Source organism: Bombina bombina, chromosome 7 (assembly GCF_027579735.1).
Source record: "Bombina bombina isolate aBomBom1 chromosome 7, aBomBom1.pri, whole genome shotgun sequence".
NCBI classification, from domain to species: Eukaryota; Metazoa; Chordata; class Amphibia; order Anura; family Bombinatoridae; genus Bombina; species Bombina bombina.
The window spans coordinates 410,784,203-410,801,572 of record NC_069505.1 but is presented as its reverse complement, the minus strand read 5'-3'; the positions used below and the strand labels follow the sequence as shown (position 1 = coordinate 410,801,572).

Here is a 17,370-nt window from a genome sequence, read left to right as displayed (position 1 = left end):
CCAGCCCCCCTGCAATAAAATGATGCCCCAGCTCCACTGCAATAAAATGATGCCCCCAGCCCCTGCAATAAAATGATGCCCACATCCCCTGCAATAAAATTATGCCTCCAGCCCCTGCAATAAAATGATGCCCCCAACAAAAATATGTTGCCCCAAGCCCCCCTGCAATAAAATGATGTCCCCAGCAATAAAATGATGCACAGCCCCCTGTAATAAAATGATGCCCCCAGCAATACAATTATGTCCCAGCTCCCCTGCAATAAAATGATGCCCCCAACAAAAATATGATGCCCCCAGCAAAAAAATTATGCCCCAGCAATAAAATGATGCCCCTGAAATAAAATGATACCCCAGCTCCCCTGCAATAAAATGATGCCCCCAACAAAAAGATAATGCCCCAGCCCCACTGCAATAAATGATGCCCCAAGCAAAAAAATGATGCCCCAGCAATAAAATGATGCCCCCAGCCCCTGCAATAAAATGGTTCCCCCAGCCCCCCTGCAAAAAAATGATGACCCCAGCAATACAATTATGCCCCATCTCCCCTGCAATAAAATGATGCCCCCAACAAAAATATGATGCCCCCCAAAAAAATATGATCATGTCCCCAGCCCCCAGCAATAAAAAATGAATCCCCCTGCTGCAATAAAATGATGCCCAGACCCCTTCAATTGCCCCCAGCCCCCTGCAATAAAATGCTTCCCCCATCACACCGGCAGCTCATGAGTAGTAAAAGCAGCAAAGCTCAGGTGCAGTAACACAAGAAGCCATTGCCCAGTGAGGAGACGTTGCAGTACTGAGTCAGGTTATAACTCACCCGGGTATAAAGCTCATACACCGACATTCTCTTCTTCCGCCGGCAAAGTGATCCAGAGAAGCGCGTCAACTCATAGGTGCAGCTAAGCCCGGGGGCCATGTACTGTCACTCTTGCTCCTGTGCTTCCACTCAGCCGCTCCTGCCTCCTCACTAATTGCGCCCAACATTTTTAAAAATGACGCCAAAAAAAGTGTCATTTTTTTTTTATAAAAAAAATAAAAAAATAAATGTTTGTTTGAACCTGATGGGCCCCCCTAAGTGCAGGGCCCGATGCGGCCGCCCTCACCACCACACCCTAAGGCCGGCCCTGAGTGTTGCAGCCTTTTTTGGAAGCTAAGAGGTTAAAATCACTCAACAGTCTCTTTTGCCTGTGTAGAAAAAATCAAAGAAGAATGATATTTGTGCTTTACATCTAACTTTGCTATTAATCACTGCACAGTGTTATACAGCCTAGAAAAGATATCCATATTGCTATACTATATATTCTTGCACATGCTTCAACCAGTCCTTTAAACATCACACGATGTTAAAGAATACAAAGGGTGTATCCTGAGCACAGGACAACATGTGATAATAATGTGTTAAAAAAGGACGCTAGGGCTGCCATTCTATGAGAAAAAATTCCAATTCATTTGATTCTCATAATGGCTTATTTTAATGTAACTGAGCTAATAATTTAAAATAATAGATTGATTTTTACTTAAGAGAGTCACATCTGGTTGCACAAAGTATAGACTAGAGTATTGATTTCCACCTAGCATGCCATGGTACTCCCCCCTCAGCAGGGCCGGCCTTTGGGCAAGGCGACCGCCTCGGGCCCCGGGGTCAGGGGGGCCCCGCCGCAAAGGTAATCAAACAATATATATTTTTTTAAATTTTAATATTTTTTTTAATTTTATTTTTTTCACGCCTTTTTTTTGTGGGCGCAATAAATTTTGAGGGGGGGGCACGGCCCATGACACACACACGGGGCACTGGGCACGCCAGGTGACAGCAGCATCTGAATGATTGGAGCATATAACTTTTATTCTCCAATCATTCGGTGCTGTCACTGAGGGGAGGAGGCGGAGCACGGCACCGGAGGGCGGAAGCGGAGCATAGCTGCCTGTAACGCTCACAAGGGATTTCAGTGTGCAGCAGGCAGCAGAGTGAGCAGCAGTCACAGACTGTCGGACTCATAGTCAGGTGAGGAGCCCTGCTTTGGCCCAGGCCTTCAGACAGTCAGACACAGGGAGTGTGACTGACTAGTGCCACATTTTAATTATTCAAAGCAAAGGCACTCTCGGCTAGATTACGAGTTGTGCGTTAGGGTAAAAAAGCAGCGTTAAGAGGTCCTATGAGACTTCCATAGCGCTGATATTACGAGTCTGTCCTGGGAGACCAAAAAGTGAGCGGTACACCCTATACCACCAAGAGTCCTAACGCATTTAAAAGTCAGTAGTTAAAAGTTTTATGGTACAACGCCGTAACATAAAACTCATAACTAAAGTGCAAAAAAGTACACTAACACCCATACATACTATTTATTAACTCCTAATCTGCCGCCCCCAATGTCGCAGCAACCTACCTACACTTATTAACCCCTAATCTGCCGTCCCCAATGTCGCCGCCACTATAATAAACATATTAACCCCTAAACTGCCACACTCCCGCCTCGCAAACATTAGTTAAATATTATTAACCCCTAATCTGCCGTCCCTAACATCAACGCCACCTATCTACATTTATTAACCCCTAATCTACCGCTTAATCTAAGTCTAACCCTAACCCTAACACCCCCTAACTTAAATAACTAATTAACTATTTAATAACTACCTAGCTAAAATAAATACAAAAGTACCTGTAAAATAAAACCTAACCTAAGTTACAATAACACCTAACACTACACTATAATTAAATAAATTACCTAAATTAAATACAATTACCTAAATTAAATTAAATTAGCTAAAGTACAAAAAAGCCCCCACTAAATTACAGAAAATAATAAACAAATTACAGATATTTAAACTAATTACACCTAATCTAATAGCCCTATCAAAATAAAAAAGCCCCCCCCCCCAAAATAAAAAAAAAACCCTAGCCTAAACTAAACTACCAATAGCCCTTAAAAGGGCCTTTTGCGGGGAATTGCCCCAAAGTAATCAGCTCTTTTACCTGTAAAAAAAATACAAACAACCCCTCCAACAGTAAAACCCACCACCCACACAACCAACCCCCCCAAATAAAATACTATCTAAAAAAACGTAAGCTCCCCATTGCCCTGAAAAGGGCATTTGGATGGGCATTGCCCTTAAAAGGGCAGTTAGCTCTTTTGCAGGCCCAAACCCTAACCTAAAAATAAAACCCACCCAATACACCCTTAAAAAAACCTAACACTAACCCCCTGAAGATCGACTTACTGGGAGAAGTCTTCATCCAAGCCGGGCCGAAGTCCTCAACGAAGCCGGCAGAAGTCTTCATCCAAGCCGGGCGAAGTGGTCCTCCAGACAGGCAAAAGTCTTCATCCAGATGGCATCTTCTATCTTCATCCATCCGGCACGAAGCGGGTCCATCTTCAAGACATCCGACGCGGAGCATCTCTTCATCCGACGACTAAAGATGAATGAAGGTACCTTTAAGTGACGTCATCCAAGATGGTATCCCTTAGATTCTGATTGGCTTATAGAATTCTATCAACCAATCGGAATTAAGGTAGAAAAAATCCTATTGGCTGATGCAATCTTGGATGACATAACTTAAAGGTACCTTCATTCATCTTTAGTCGTCGGATGAAGAGGATGCTCCCGTCGGATGTCTTGAAGATGGACCCACTCCGCGCTGGATGGATGAAGATAGAAGATGCCGTCTGGATGAAGACTTCTGCCCATCTGGAGGAACACTTCGCCCGGCTTGGATGAAGACTTCTCCTGGCTTCGTTGATCTTCAGGGGGTTAGTGTTAGGTTTTTTTAAGGGTGTATTGGGTGGGTTTTATTTTTAGGTTATGATTTGGGCCTGCAAAAGAGGTAACTGCCCTTTTAAGGGCAATGCCCATCCAAATGCCCTTTTCAGGGCAATGGGGAGCTTAGGTTTTTTTGGATAGTATTTTATTTGGGGGCTTGGTTGTGTGGGTGGTGGGTTTTGCTGTTGGGGGGGTTGTTTGTATTTTTTTTACAGGTAAAAGAGCTGATTACTTTGGGACAAAGCCCCGCAAAAGGCCCTTTTAAGGGCTATTGGTAGTTTAGTTTAGGCTAGGGTTTTTTTTATTTGGGGGGGGCTTTTTTATTTTGATAGGGCTATTAGATTAGGTGTAATTAGTTTAAATATCTGTAATTTCTTTATTATTTTCAGTTTTTTTATTTTGATTTTGTGGGTTTTTTTTGTACTGTAGCTAATTTAATTTAATTTAGGTAATTGTATTTAATTCATTTAATTTATTTAATTATAGTGTAGTGTTAGGTGTTATTGTAACTTAGGTTAGGTTTTATTTTACAGGTACTTTTGTATTAATTTTAGCTAGGTAGTTATTAAATAGTTAATAACTATTTAATAACTATTCTACCTAGTTAAAATAAATACAAACTTGCCTGTAAAATAAAAATAAACCCTATTGTAGCTACCTTAGGGTTTATTTTATAGGTAAGTATTTAGTTTTAAACAGGAATAATTTAGTTAATTATCATGATTTTTTTTAGATTTATTGTAATTATATTTAAAGGGACACTGAACCCAAATTTTGTCTTTCGCAATTCAGATAGAGCATGCAATTTTAACTTTCAAATTTACTTTTATTATCAATTGTTCTTCGTTCTCTTGCTCTCTTTATTTGTAAAAAAAGGCATCTAAGCTTTTTTTGGGTTTCAGAATTTATCCACCAATCAGCAAGGACAACCCAGGTTGTTCACCAAAAATGGGCCGGCATCTAAACTTACATTCTTGCATTTCAAATAAATATACCTTGAGAATGAATAAAATTTGATAATAGGAGTAAATTAGAAAGTTGATTAAAATATCATGCTCTATCTGAATCTTGAAAGAAAAAAATTGTGTTCGGTGTCCCTTTAAGTTAGGGGGTGTTAGGGTTATGGTTAGACTTAGATTTAGGGGTTAATAACTTTAATATAGTGGCAGCGACATTGGGGGCGGCAGATTAGGGGTTAATAAATGTAGGTAGGTGGCGTCGATGTTAGGGACGGCAGATTAGGGGTTAATAATATTTAACTAAATAGAGGCTGCTTCTTGGGTGGTAACTAGCCATAGAACACGCTATTATTCGTTCCCAGGTTGAGCGCTTCTCTCTTTTTATTTATGCAAATTATGACATTTTGGGAAGTCTCCCTAAGTGTGATGCGGGAATCCAGACGTGGACCCGTTGCTCAGTGTGCCTAGAGGGATATGGCTGCACCTCACTGACGAGGCGCACAATAGGCCGAAACGTACGTCTTGGGTTTTGCTGTTTCTCTCGTTCAGAGAGGGATTGCCTGGTATTTCGGGGTTGGACTTTACTATGAAGTCAGGATCAGACTAATATGCTTCAGGAAAGTTCTTCTCTGTGAAAGGCACATGTTGAGCAAAAAGAGGCTGCTTCTTGGGTGGTAACTAGCCATAGAACAAGCTATTATGCTATTGTTCGTTTCCAGGTTGAGCGCTTCTCTCTTTTTATTTATGCAAAATATTTAACTAATGTTTGCGAGGTGGGAGTGCGGCGGTTTAGGGGTTAATATGTTTATTATAGTGGCGGCGACGTTGGGGACGGCAGATTAGGGGTTAATAAGTGTAGGTAGGTTGCGGCGGTGTCTGGAGCGGCAGATTAGGGGTTAATAAATATAATGCAGGTGTCGGCGATGTCGGCGGCGGAAGATTAGGGGTTAATAAGTGTAAGATTAGGGGTGTTTAGACTCGGGGGTTCATGTTAGGGTGTTAGGTGTAGACATAACTTTTATTTCCCCATAGGAATCAATGGGGCTGCAATAGTGAGTTTTACGCTGCTTTTTTGCAGGTGTTAGACTTTTTCTCAGCCGGCTCTCCCCTTTGAATTCTATGGGGAAATCGTGCACGAGCACGTACGACCAGCTCACCGCTGACTTAAGCAGCGCTGGTATTGGAGTGTGGTAATGAGCAAAATTTTGCTCAACGCTCACTTCTTGTCTTTTAACGCTGGGTTTCTGAAAACTCGTAATACCAGCGCTGCAGGTAAGTGAGCAGTGAGACAAAACTGCTCGTTAGCACCGCATAGCCTCTAACATAAAACTCGTAATCTAGGCCTCTGGCAGGTGGGCTGGGCATAATTTTATTGCATGGGGCTGGGGTATAATTCTATTGCAGGGGGACTGGGCTTCATTTTATTGCAGGGGGGCTTCATTTTATTGCTGGAGGCAATTGAAGGGGGGCTGGGGCATAATTTTATTGCACAGGGGAATAATTTTATTGTTGGGGGGCTGGGGAAATCATGTTATTGCTAGGGGCATCATATTTTTGTTGGGGCATAATTTTATTGCAGGGAAGATGGGACATAATTTTATTGCTGGGACATCATTTTTGTGCTGGGGGCATCATTTTTATTGCAGGGGGCATCATTTTATTGCAGGGGGGCTTCATTTTATTGCAGTGGGGTTGGGGGCACTATTTTATTGCAATGGGGCTGGGGCATCATTTTATTGCAGACGGGCTGGGGGCTTCATTTTATTGCTGGGTGCATGATTTATTGCTGGGGGCATCATATTTTTGTTGGGGGCATCATTTTATTGCAGGGGACAGGGCTGGGGGCACCATTTATTGCAGTGGGGACGGGGCATCATTTTATTGCAGTGGGGATGGGACATCATTTTATTGCAGGGGGACTGGGCATCATTTTATTGCTGGGGCATCATTGCAGTGGGGTTGGGGGAATAATTTATTGCAGGGGGGCTGGGGGCATCATTTTATTGCAGTTGGGATGGGGCATAATTTTATTGCAGGGGGACTGGGCATCATTTTATTGCTGGGGGCATCATTGCAGTGGGGTTGGGGTAATCATTTATTGCAGGGGCATCATTTTATTGCAGTGGGGCTTCATTGTATTGCTGGGGGCATCATTTAATTGCAGTGGGGCTGGGGGCATCATTTTATTGCAGTGGGGCTGGGGCATCATTTTATTGCAGGGGGACTGGGGGCTTCATTTTATTGCTGGGTGCATCATTTATTGCAGGGGTGCTGGGGGCATCATATTTTTGTTGGGGGCATCGATTTATTGCAGGGGCTGGGGGCATCATTTTATTGCAGGGGAGCTGGGGCATCATTTTATTGCTGGGGCATCATTTTTTTGCAGTGGGGCTGGGGGCATAATTTTATTGCAGGGGGCATCATTTTATTGCAGGGGGACTGGGCATTATTTTATTGCAGTGGGGCTTCATTTTATTGCTGGGGGCATAATTTTATTGCAGTGGGGATGGGGCATCATTTTATTGCAGGGGGACTGGGCATCATTTTATTGCTGGGGGCATCATTGCAGTGGGGCTGGGGGAATAATTTATTGCAGAGGTGCTGGGCATCATTTTATTGCAGGGGGCTTCATTGTATTGCTGGGGGGCATAATTTTATTGCAGTGGGGCTGGGGCATTATTTTATTGCAGGGGGACTGGGGGCTTCATTTTATTGCTGGGTGCATCATTTATTGCAGGGGTGCTGGGGGCATCATTTTATTGCAGGGTAGCTGGGGCATAATTTTATTGCTGGGGCATCATTTTTTTTGCAGGGGGGTGGGGGCATCATTTTATTGCAGGTGGACTGGGCATTATTTTATTGCTAGGGGCATCATTTATTGTAGTGGTGATGGGGCATCATTTTATTGCAGGGGGATTGGGCATCATTTTATTGCTGGGGGCATCATTTATTGCAGGGGGGGCTGGGCATCATTTTATTGCAGGGGCATCATTTATTGCAGTGGGGATGGGGGCATCATTTTATTGCAGGGGACTGGGCATCATTTTATTGCTGGGGGCATCATTGCAGTGGGGCTGGGGGCTTCATTTTATTGCAGGGGGGCTTCAATTTATTGCAGGGGGCTGGGGGCTTCATTTTATTTATTTATTTTGTGTGGGCTGTGTGTGTGTGCGTGGGCTGTGTGTGTGTGGGGGTTGTGTGTGTGGGGGGGCTGTGTGTGTGTGTGGGGGCTGTGTGTAAGTGTGGGGTGTGTGTGTGTGTGTGTGGGCTGTGTGTGTGTGGGCTGTGTGTGTGTGGGCTTTGTGTGTGTGGGCTGTGTGTGTGTGTGGGCTGTGTGTAAGTGTGGGCTGTGTGTGTGTGGGCTGTGTGTGTGTGTGGGCTGTGTGTGTGTGGGCTGTGTGTGTGTGGGCTTTGTGTGTGTGGGCTGTGTGTGTGTGTGGGCTGTGTGTGTGTGTGGGCTGTGTGTGGGCTGTGTGTAAGTGTGGGGTGTGTGTGTGTGTGGGCTGTGTGTGTGTGGGCTGTGTGTGTGTGGGCTTTGTGTGTGTGGGCTGTGTGTGTGTGTGGGCTGTGTGTAAGTGTGGGCTGTGTGTGTGTGTGGGCGCTGTGTGTGTGTGTGGGCTGTGTGTGTCTGGGCTGTGTGTGTGTGTGGGGGCTGTGTGTGTGTGGGTGTGTGGGTGTGGGCTGTGTACACCTGTGTTTCTGTGTATGTGTCTGAGTGTGTGGATGTATGTGTATATAAATATCTCTCTGTGTATTATATCTGTGTGTTTGTGTGGTACAATGCATTGACCCATTTCTTTTAAGTATTTTTTGTTCTGGCTAGAGGCCATGGGCTGTCAATCTGCCTAGGGACCTGCACTTGCTAGGGCTGACCCTGGTGTCTCTAATGTTCCTGTTATCATAAGAAAACACATACAAATAAGGCCCAGTTCAACTCAACTGTTCCTAATTGTCAGCATAATTCTTCATTATATACATAAACAGTTGTTCCAATAGTACAAATGGTATATTGCAATATATACAATGTTATAGTGCTCCACATTTAGTGGATTTATGGGTTTTTTTATATATAAAATGTTGTGCATTTTTTTTCATTATAAAAGCTGTAGGGTGGGGTTGGGGGCGGAGCTTGGGTGGGGTTGGGGTGGAGCTTGGGCGGGGTTGGGGCGGATATTGGGCGGGGTTGGGGGCGGAGAGAAAGGGGGCCCCATTTTGTCATCCTGCCTTGGGCCCTGCAATGGCTAGGGCCGGCCCTGCCCCTCAGATTGTTACACAGTGAAGGGACTGGCTGAACTTGGTAACTGAGTATAAGGGGTTAACGACTGTGCAAGTCGTTGCAGCCGTTGTGTGGTGGTGTATAGATTCTGCAACCCTTTCTGGTTACAAAATCCAATGACAGACAGCTTGTTCAGTCTGATTTTGCAACCAGTAAGGTGCGCGTGCCATATAATTCCTTGACCTGTGTAAATCAGCTGTTTTAAGGAGGTTTGGGCCACTAGCGCATGCGCCGTGAGCGCCACAAACCGCCAGCAGCTGATTACACGACACCGGAAGTGACGTGGTGGACACATTCCTATGGTAGACAGATTATTTTATATACGTATATTCTATACGTGATAGCACACGTGGTGCTTGCCGCATGGGAGTGGGCAGGGCAAAGAGTCTGTGAAACCAGGAATAGAATACATGAAAAGTGGGCCATTTTTGTTGTGGTATAACTTGTCCTGACAGAAGTCATGTACATAATAATGTAGCATTGTCTTCCACAGAAAGTCCTGTCTCGCCTTACCTTGAGGACAACACTTTTCTATATTCTTTAGCTTGTTTTCTGTGAGACCAGAAACAACCATGGCTGTTATAAAAATATAAACTTTGCATATTTTTTTTATATTTACAGTATTAAAAATATAGTTGACAAATAAATGAAAGTTGTAAATATAGTCACAAAAAGCAAACAAACAGTGCAGTTCATTTATAAGAACATAACTGTCCATCAATCCCTTCTTAAAATATTATAAATGTGGAAAAATATGTGGGAATCCATAAATTTTATATATATATATATATATACTGTATATATAAACTAAATTTCATATTGAATAATTTGCATAATGTTTTCAGTACTTCTATATATTTAACTTTTGTGGCCAGCAATACCTACCTCACTTGCCACTGTGCACATCCTGTTTGGGTGGATAAACGAAATCTAAGTTGTCAACTGCAGGAGGGTGGAGCTGTATTCTGTCTGTGCACAAAGTTTCCCAACCATTTGAGTGTGGGACATAAAAAGTTACAAGCTACACACTAACTTTTCACTTGAGTAAGATGAAATCTTACTTGAAATAATAGCAGCACAGTAACAGTACATACACCATGTTAAATAAGGTCACAGTAAGCAATTAATAAGAATTCAAATGTAAAAATTAGTGCAACTATTTCCTGTATGTATCTGGTACCATATGATCTACATTTCAAGAGGTTAGATGCTCTTTCCTGCCATAGGGTTGCATTTGCACTGTAAAACAAGGTGTCATCCTATAGCATCAAAGGCATGAGAAAAACTGTGACTTTTGTGTCACTTTTAATTCTGATCCTATACAGAATCAATTGTTCTTTATGCACTGTCAGCTTCTGTCATCCTTAGCACTTTAATATGCCCAGACATGCTGTAACTCCAATAAAGTCCAATGCGATTTCAATTAAAGTGTCATAGTTATAAGAACATCCCCTAATTTTATAGAGAATTGTCATCAATTAAACATTACACGATCTAACGAGTTAGAACATTTATGCTTTTCTTTCTTATATTCCCTAAATGGGTCCTAAAGGTTTTTTCATAAACATCACATTGTTCTATAGTTTCCAGTATCAGGCAATGCACTTAGATTTAACCACATGAGTTTACATATTAGCTATTTATAAATATAAAGGAAAAAGCGCAGCTGCAATCAAATGTTACCATTAGCCTATACAACTACGTAGCCAAAATGCACAATCACATATAGTTGTATAAGATAAGTCATTAGTACAAATGTCATAAGCCACCAATTATAACTTTATTAAAAACCATTCTGTTTGACAAAAGTATGTAAAACTATCAGGCCTTGAACTAGTAAAAGTTGACCGTTGTGTGGTGGTGTACATATTCTGCGACCCTTTCTGATTACAAAATCCAATGTCAGACAGCTGATTTTGTAACCAGTAACGTGGGCGTGCCATATAATTCCTTGAATTATCATCAGCTGTTTTAAGGATTTTGGGCCTCTAGCGCATGCGCAGTGAACACCACAAACCTCCAGCAGCTGATTGCACGTCACCGGAAGTGACGTAGGTCGCGCATTCCTATGGTATACCAGTTTCTTTAGAACACCGGTCCAGGTGGGAAATATGGTGGCTGAGGGAGATGTGGAGTTGGAGCTCGAAATTGCAGTGAGCGACCTGCAGACAAATCATGTAAACATGACAGTGGAGCGGCTGCCTTGTAAAAGGTCACTGATTATGCTGAAGAAAAAGAGATTCAGAGCTCCATTACTTATCCAAATGTAATTACATAAGTATGGTCAGGTATACAAGGAAGCATCAGAGAATTTATATGAAACCTCAGATTTTTCCTTTTTATATATATCTTCAATTTGCTGCAAATTTGGTTACTCTTGGACCCCTGACAACTTGTGAAATAATTATTAGAAGGTAGAAAACATATATATGAATGATTTAGGGTAGGGTACATATTTGTATGTATAGAGGCAAAGTTATATTCTTATGGGACTTAACACAATATAGCCCTTGAAGTGAGATAATACTCCTTTACCTTGCCAAGTCTCTCAAAGAAACAAACACAACCAAGAAAATGAGCTAATTGCCTCTATAAGAAATCTGTGCAGATTATAATCGCTTAGGGATAGTGGTCTAAGGATATCATTTCCTTTTGTTTACAAAGTAAACTGTTGTGGAATGGGGGGGGGGGTCAATCTAGTGTAAAATGGCTGGTAGACCTGGGGATAAGATAATACATCAAGTTCATAAACACACATAGCTAAATAAAGGCTGCTGTATAGATTTGACTTCAACTAGTCCTTGACTTCCCTCTAGTGGTGAAAATTGGAATCTAAATTTTATCACCAGATAAATATTTTATAATCCACATTCTGCGACTTAAGAAAAACTCAGACCACTTTGAGAAAAATTCTTATTACAAAATATCAAGCATAGGATAGGATATGCAATTTCTGTCCTACGTGTCACAACTATATTCTAGTGGAAAGAAGCATACTGTTATATTTTCACTAAATGGCTCTAATAGAACGTGTTGCATATATAAATTTACTTTCTATATATCAGAATACCATTATGATCTCAGAAGTATGGTTGAATACTGTCACTTTCAAATACTGCAAAACAGCTATTGATTAACGTCAGTTCAGTAACAGGTCATATTACTTGAGTATGGGCCCTATACCCAAGCAGCGTGCCGTTAACAATGCATAGGTATTGTTTAACAGAAAGCTTCTAGTATACTGGCAATGGCTAGTGTTAGGTAACCTAGGGCTGAGTGACTGAAAGCAAACAGTATATATTATCAAAACTGAAAAGACAATAACTAAAAAAACGAAACGAATAGCCATAATATTAGCATTATCTCTACTTAGAGTCTTATATATATGAACTTGGAGACACTTTTACATAACTAAATAGTGGTAATAGAAACGTATGAAAAACTGAATAAAGAGTATAAAGTCCAAAACTTAAACTATATCAAGATCTTATATTCATGTCCGGTAGAGTTAGTAAAGTCAACCTATTCCAAGTTTGTGAGCTGCAAAACTGTTGTTAGTCTCTTTCCTGGCTAACTGTCAAAGAGACAGTGCAGCATGTGCAACCAAAATGTTAGGACTCTTCTCATCCACCTTCCCCCACACATAGAAGAGTAATGATGTCTCTTTCCTGACTAACTGTGAATGTGCAGTCAAAGCGTTAGGGCTCTTCGCCTAAAAATTCCCCCACTTATTAAGAGATAGTGATCCGGTCTGTGAAGCGTCGCTCTGTCGGCTAGACTGCAAGTTTGGTGAGCTATAGTAATTGTAGCTTGGTCCAGGGGGTCAGCCGCATCCCGCAAGGACCGGGCCTGTCCAACATGGTTAAAGTGCTGCTCCCTACCCTCCCTCTGGCTGCCTGTGGGTAAAGATATCAAAGAAGTGAGAGTTAGAGGCGTAAGGGTCCTTGCCATCTTAGCTGTATATGATACGAGCCAGCTGTCCAGGTCCCTGAGCAGCGTCTCCTTAAAGTCCAAAAAGAGGGCCTGTATGGTCTTTAGATTGTCCTCCATATTGAGTAGTATGGGAAGAAGCAGCTGAAGTTATGTAGCTTAAAGTACCTGTGATATGTAGCAGACGCTCCACCTTAGATGTCGCAGGTATATTTAGTGATAAGTGCCGGTCTAAGTTTGAGGGGTACTCTGTAGTTTCACCTCTGCTTTAGTGGATTACCGCGTGGTTGGGAAGATGGCCGTTTACACGCAGTCTGTGTACCAGGTTATCCAAAGAGTCTCGATTATCTCCTTTGCAGCATATTTGTCTGAGTTCAAAAGTAGTTGCTGGTAATCTCAAAAGTTAGTAGGATATCTGGAGTGGATTTTAGCTGAATCTGATGGTTGAAAAAGTAGCTTTTATGTACAATTTCAGCAGAGCTGAAGTAATATGCGACCGATCAGTTTCTTAGCTCGCTCCGCCCCCCCAAAATTACTTTTGTTTTCTATTCTTTTAGGCCATGTCTGTTATTGGTGACAGGAGATCAAGAGAGCAGAAAGCAAAACAAGAAAGGTGAGATGCACTTGTGAAAAAGTTCTGATTTAACTTTTCTCCATATTCCACAGTTCAAAACATTTTTTTTTCCAATTTACCAGAAATGACTTACATTTATTATTTCTGTTTGAATCTATAAGGAACATTAAACTGTACCGATTATTTCTACCTAGAGAGTGCGTCAGATTGCTTAAAGCAGAAAACAAACCAGAGCGCACGCTCTGGGTATAGGGTGTAGTTGCAGTGGTCTTTCAAAAGATTGACATGCACAGATAGCTGTTTGTGAGTGGCACCATGCACTTGTTTTATGCCACAAAAACTGTGTATATAGCCACTGTAACTACTTGTCAGTATTTCATTTACATCAGCTCCTACTATATTTCAGTCATGCATCTTGTATAATTTTGTCCTGTGTTTTAGGGCTGTTGGTTTTGAGAAAGCACACAATACTCCAGTTACAGGATAATGTTCTGGTCCACTTATCTAATTATTTATCATTTAAAATGTTCTGTAATTAAATCAAATTATTATTTTATTTTTTTTCCACTAATATATATATTAAAGTACTTGTATTATTTATCAGAGAAAAAGAGCTGGCCAAAGTTACAATTAAGAAAGAAGATGTGGAACTAATTGTCATTTGGCTAAAGCTTCCCTTCCAGCTAAGTAAGAATGAATCATGGAGTAGATTTTAATTTTGACAAAATAACATTTATTATGTGAAAAGTAAAATCTACTCCATGATTCATTCTTACTTAGCTGGAAGGGAAGCTTATAATACACATGCATGCAACTCTTCATAAATGACATGTAATATTCATTTATATTTTGCAGTTATACAGAAAGTGGAGGGCTGTCTAAGCATGCAGCAACTTAAGGGTTAACTTTTATCTGAACTGCTAGGTGTTTTGTTTAATTGTATTAGCTGGTATTACAGCTAGAGGGAGATGTTGCAGAGCCTATATTATTGTCTGCAGGCAGGAAGTAGGGTCACTAACCTGTTCTTGTCTTGCAGCTAGAGGGAGATGTTGCAGAGCCTATATTAGTGTCTGCAGGCAGGAAGTAGAACCACTAACCTGTTCTTGTCTTGCAGCTAGAGGGAGATGTTGCAGAGCCTATATTAGTGTCTGCAGGCAGGAAGTAGGGTCACTAACCTGTTCTTGTCTTGCAGCTAGAGGGAGATGTTGCAGAGCCTATATTAGTGTCTGCAGGCAGGAAGTAGGGTCACTAACCTGTTCTTGTCTTGCAGCTAGAGGGAGATGTTGCAGAGCCTATATTAGTGTCTGCAGGCAGGAAGTAGGGTCACTAACCTGTTCTTGTCTTGCAGCTAGAGGGAGATGTTGCAGAGCCTATATTAGTGTCTGCAGGCAGGAAGTAGAACCACTAACCTGTTCTTGTCTTGCAGCTAGAGGGAGATGTTGCAGAGCCTATATTAGTGTCTGCAGGCAGGGAGTAGGGTCACTAACCTGTTCTTGTCTTGCAGCTAGAGGGAGATGTTGCAGAGCCTATATTAGTGTCTGCAGGCAGGAAGTAGAACCACTAACCTGTTCTTGTCTTGCAGCTAGAGGGAGATGTTGCAGAGCCTATATTAGTGTCTGCAGGCAGGAAGTAGGGTCACTAACCTGTTCTTGTCTTGCAGCTAGAGGGGGATGTTGCAGAGCCTATATTATTGTCTGCAGGCAGGAAGTAGGGTCACTAACCTGTTCTTGTCTTGCAGCTAGAGGGAGATGTTGCAGAGCCTATATTAGTGTCTGCAGGCAGGAAGTAGAACCACTAACCTGTTCTTGTCTTGCAGCTAGAGGGAGATGTTGCAGAGCCTATATTAGTGTCTGCAGGCAGGAAGTAGGGTCACTAACCTGTTTCTTCTCTTGCAGCTAGAGGGGGATGTTGCAGAGCCTATATTAGTGTCTGCAGGCAGGAAGTAGAGTCACTAACCTGTTCTTGTCTTGCAGCTAGAGGGAGATGTTGCAGAGCCTATATTATTGTCTGCAGGCAGGAAGTAGGGTCACTAACCTGTTCTTGTCTTGCAGCTAGAGGGAGATGTCGCAGAGCCTATATTAGTGTCTGCAGGCAGGAAGTAAGGTCACTAACCTGTTCTTGTCTTGCAGCTAGAGGGAGATGTTGCAGAGCCTATATTAGTGTCTGCAGGCAGGAAGTAAGGTCACTAACCTGTTCTTGTCTTGCAGCTAGAGGGAGATGTTGCAGAGCCTATATTAGTATCTGCAGGCAGGAAGTAAGGTCACTAACCTGTTTTTGTCTTGCAGCTAGAGGGAGATGTTAAAGAGCCTATATTAGTGTCTGCAGGCAGGAAGTAGGGTCACTAACCTGTTCTTGTCTTGCAGCTAGAGGGAGATGTTGCAGAGCCTATATTAGTGTATGCAGGCAGGAAGTAGAGTCACTAACCTGTTCTTATCTTGCAGCTAGAGGGAGATGTTGCAGAGCTTATATTAGTGTCTGCAGGCAGGAAGTAGGGTCACTAACCTTTTCTTGTTTTGCAGCTAGAGGGAGATGTTGCAGAGCTTATATTAGTGTCTGCAGGCAGGAAGTAGGGTCACTAACCTGTTCTTGTCTTACAGCTAGAGGGAGATGTTGCAGAGCTTATATTAGTGTCTGCAGGCAGGAAGTAGGGTCACTAACCTGTTCTTGTCTTGCAGCTAGAGGGAGATGTTGCAGAGCTTATATTAGTGCCTGCAGGCAGGAAGTAGGGTCACTAACCTGTTCTTGTCTTGCAGCTAGAGGGAGATGTTGCAGAGCTTATATTAGTGTCTGCAGGCAGGAAGTAGGGTCACTAACCTGTTCTTGTCTTGCAGCTAGAGGGAGATGTTGCAGAGCTTATATTAGTGTCTGCAGGCAGGAAGTAGGGTCACTAACCTGTTCTTGTCTTGCAGCTAGAGGGAGATGTTGCAGAGCTTATATTAGTGCCTGCAGGCAGGAAGTAGGGTCACTAACCTGTTTCTTGTCTTGCAGGTGTAACAATGGTGTAGCCTCATCGCTCTTCCAGGGCTCCAAGGCAGTTTGGCGATGAACAGGAGGCACCTGAAAAGAGGGAGAAAGCATCAGTTACTACAATGGGTGATGTTATTCCTTCCTCTCCTTCTGTGCCCTCTGCTATGCTTTTTCCTTATGCTATCTATTCCCTCTTGTCTTCCTCTGCTGCTGCACCTTCTTTTCTCCCTACCTATTCTATATCTTTTCCCTCTACCTCTGTTTTTTCTTCTGTAATTTTTTCCTCCCCTTCCTCTTTCCCTACTGTTTCTTTTTCCTCATCCCTGTCTGTCCCTATATTTTCATCTACCCCCTCTATTTTTTCTTTCCCCCCCCTTGTGGTCCTCCTTTGTCCTTAGCCCCTTCCATAGTAGGCCCCCTTCCCTCCGGTCCTGCCCCGCTTCATTTTTCCCAAAACCCTGGGCCATCCACAGAGCCCATGTCCCCCCTTCTCCTAGAAGACACAGTGGTGTCTTATGGATCCGCCTCTCCTCCTCTGACTCCTGGTTAAAGGGAGGTGGGAGGAGGCGAGGCAGATCAGGGGCCAGCAAGGCAACAGCATGGCGTCTGTCTTTGGGCACCCTGCGGTCAGCATCTTTTTTCCCTGGCCCCAGGCCTAGTGTGCGCTGCGTCGCAAGCTCCGTCCCCCGCACCATCACGTGGCCCCCGAGTCCCTGTGCCATCTTGTCTCATAGAAATCAGTGCGCAGAGACCGGAGGCAGCAAGAAGTTCTCAGAATAAGCGGTTGTCGTCAGCACGGATCCCCACTAAGGTAAGTGGGGCATCCAGAGTTGGCGGTGACCGCCTGGGGGGAAAAGGAGCAGTGAGAAAAGGGCAGTGTGGCGGTAGGAAGGGTAAAGAGCCATTGA

The 17,370-nt window shown here is 42.9% G+C and overlaps 1 pseudogene; it reads left to right on the top strand.

The window, feature by feature from the left end:
* The first annotated feature begins 11,102 nt into the window (after positions 1-11,102).
* LOC128636406 (huntingtin-interacting protein K-like) overlaps positions 11,103-17,370 on the top strand; it is a 31,302-nt pseudogene continuing 25,034 nt past the window's right edge.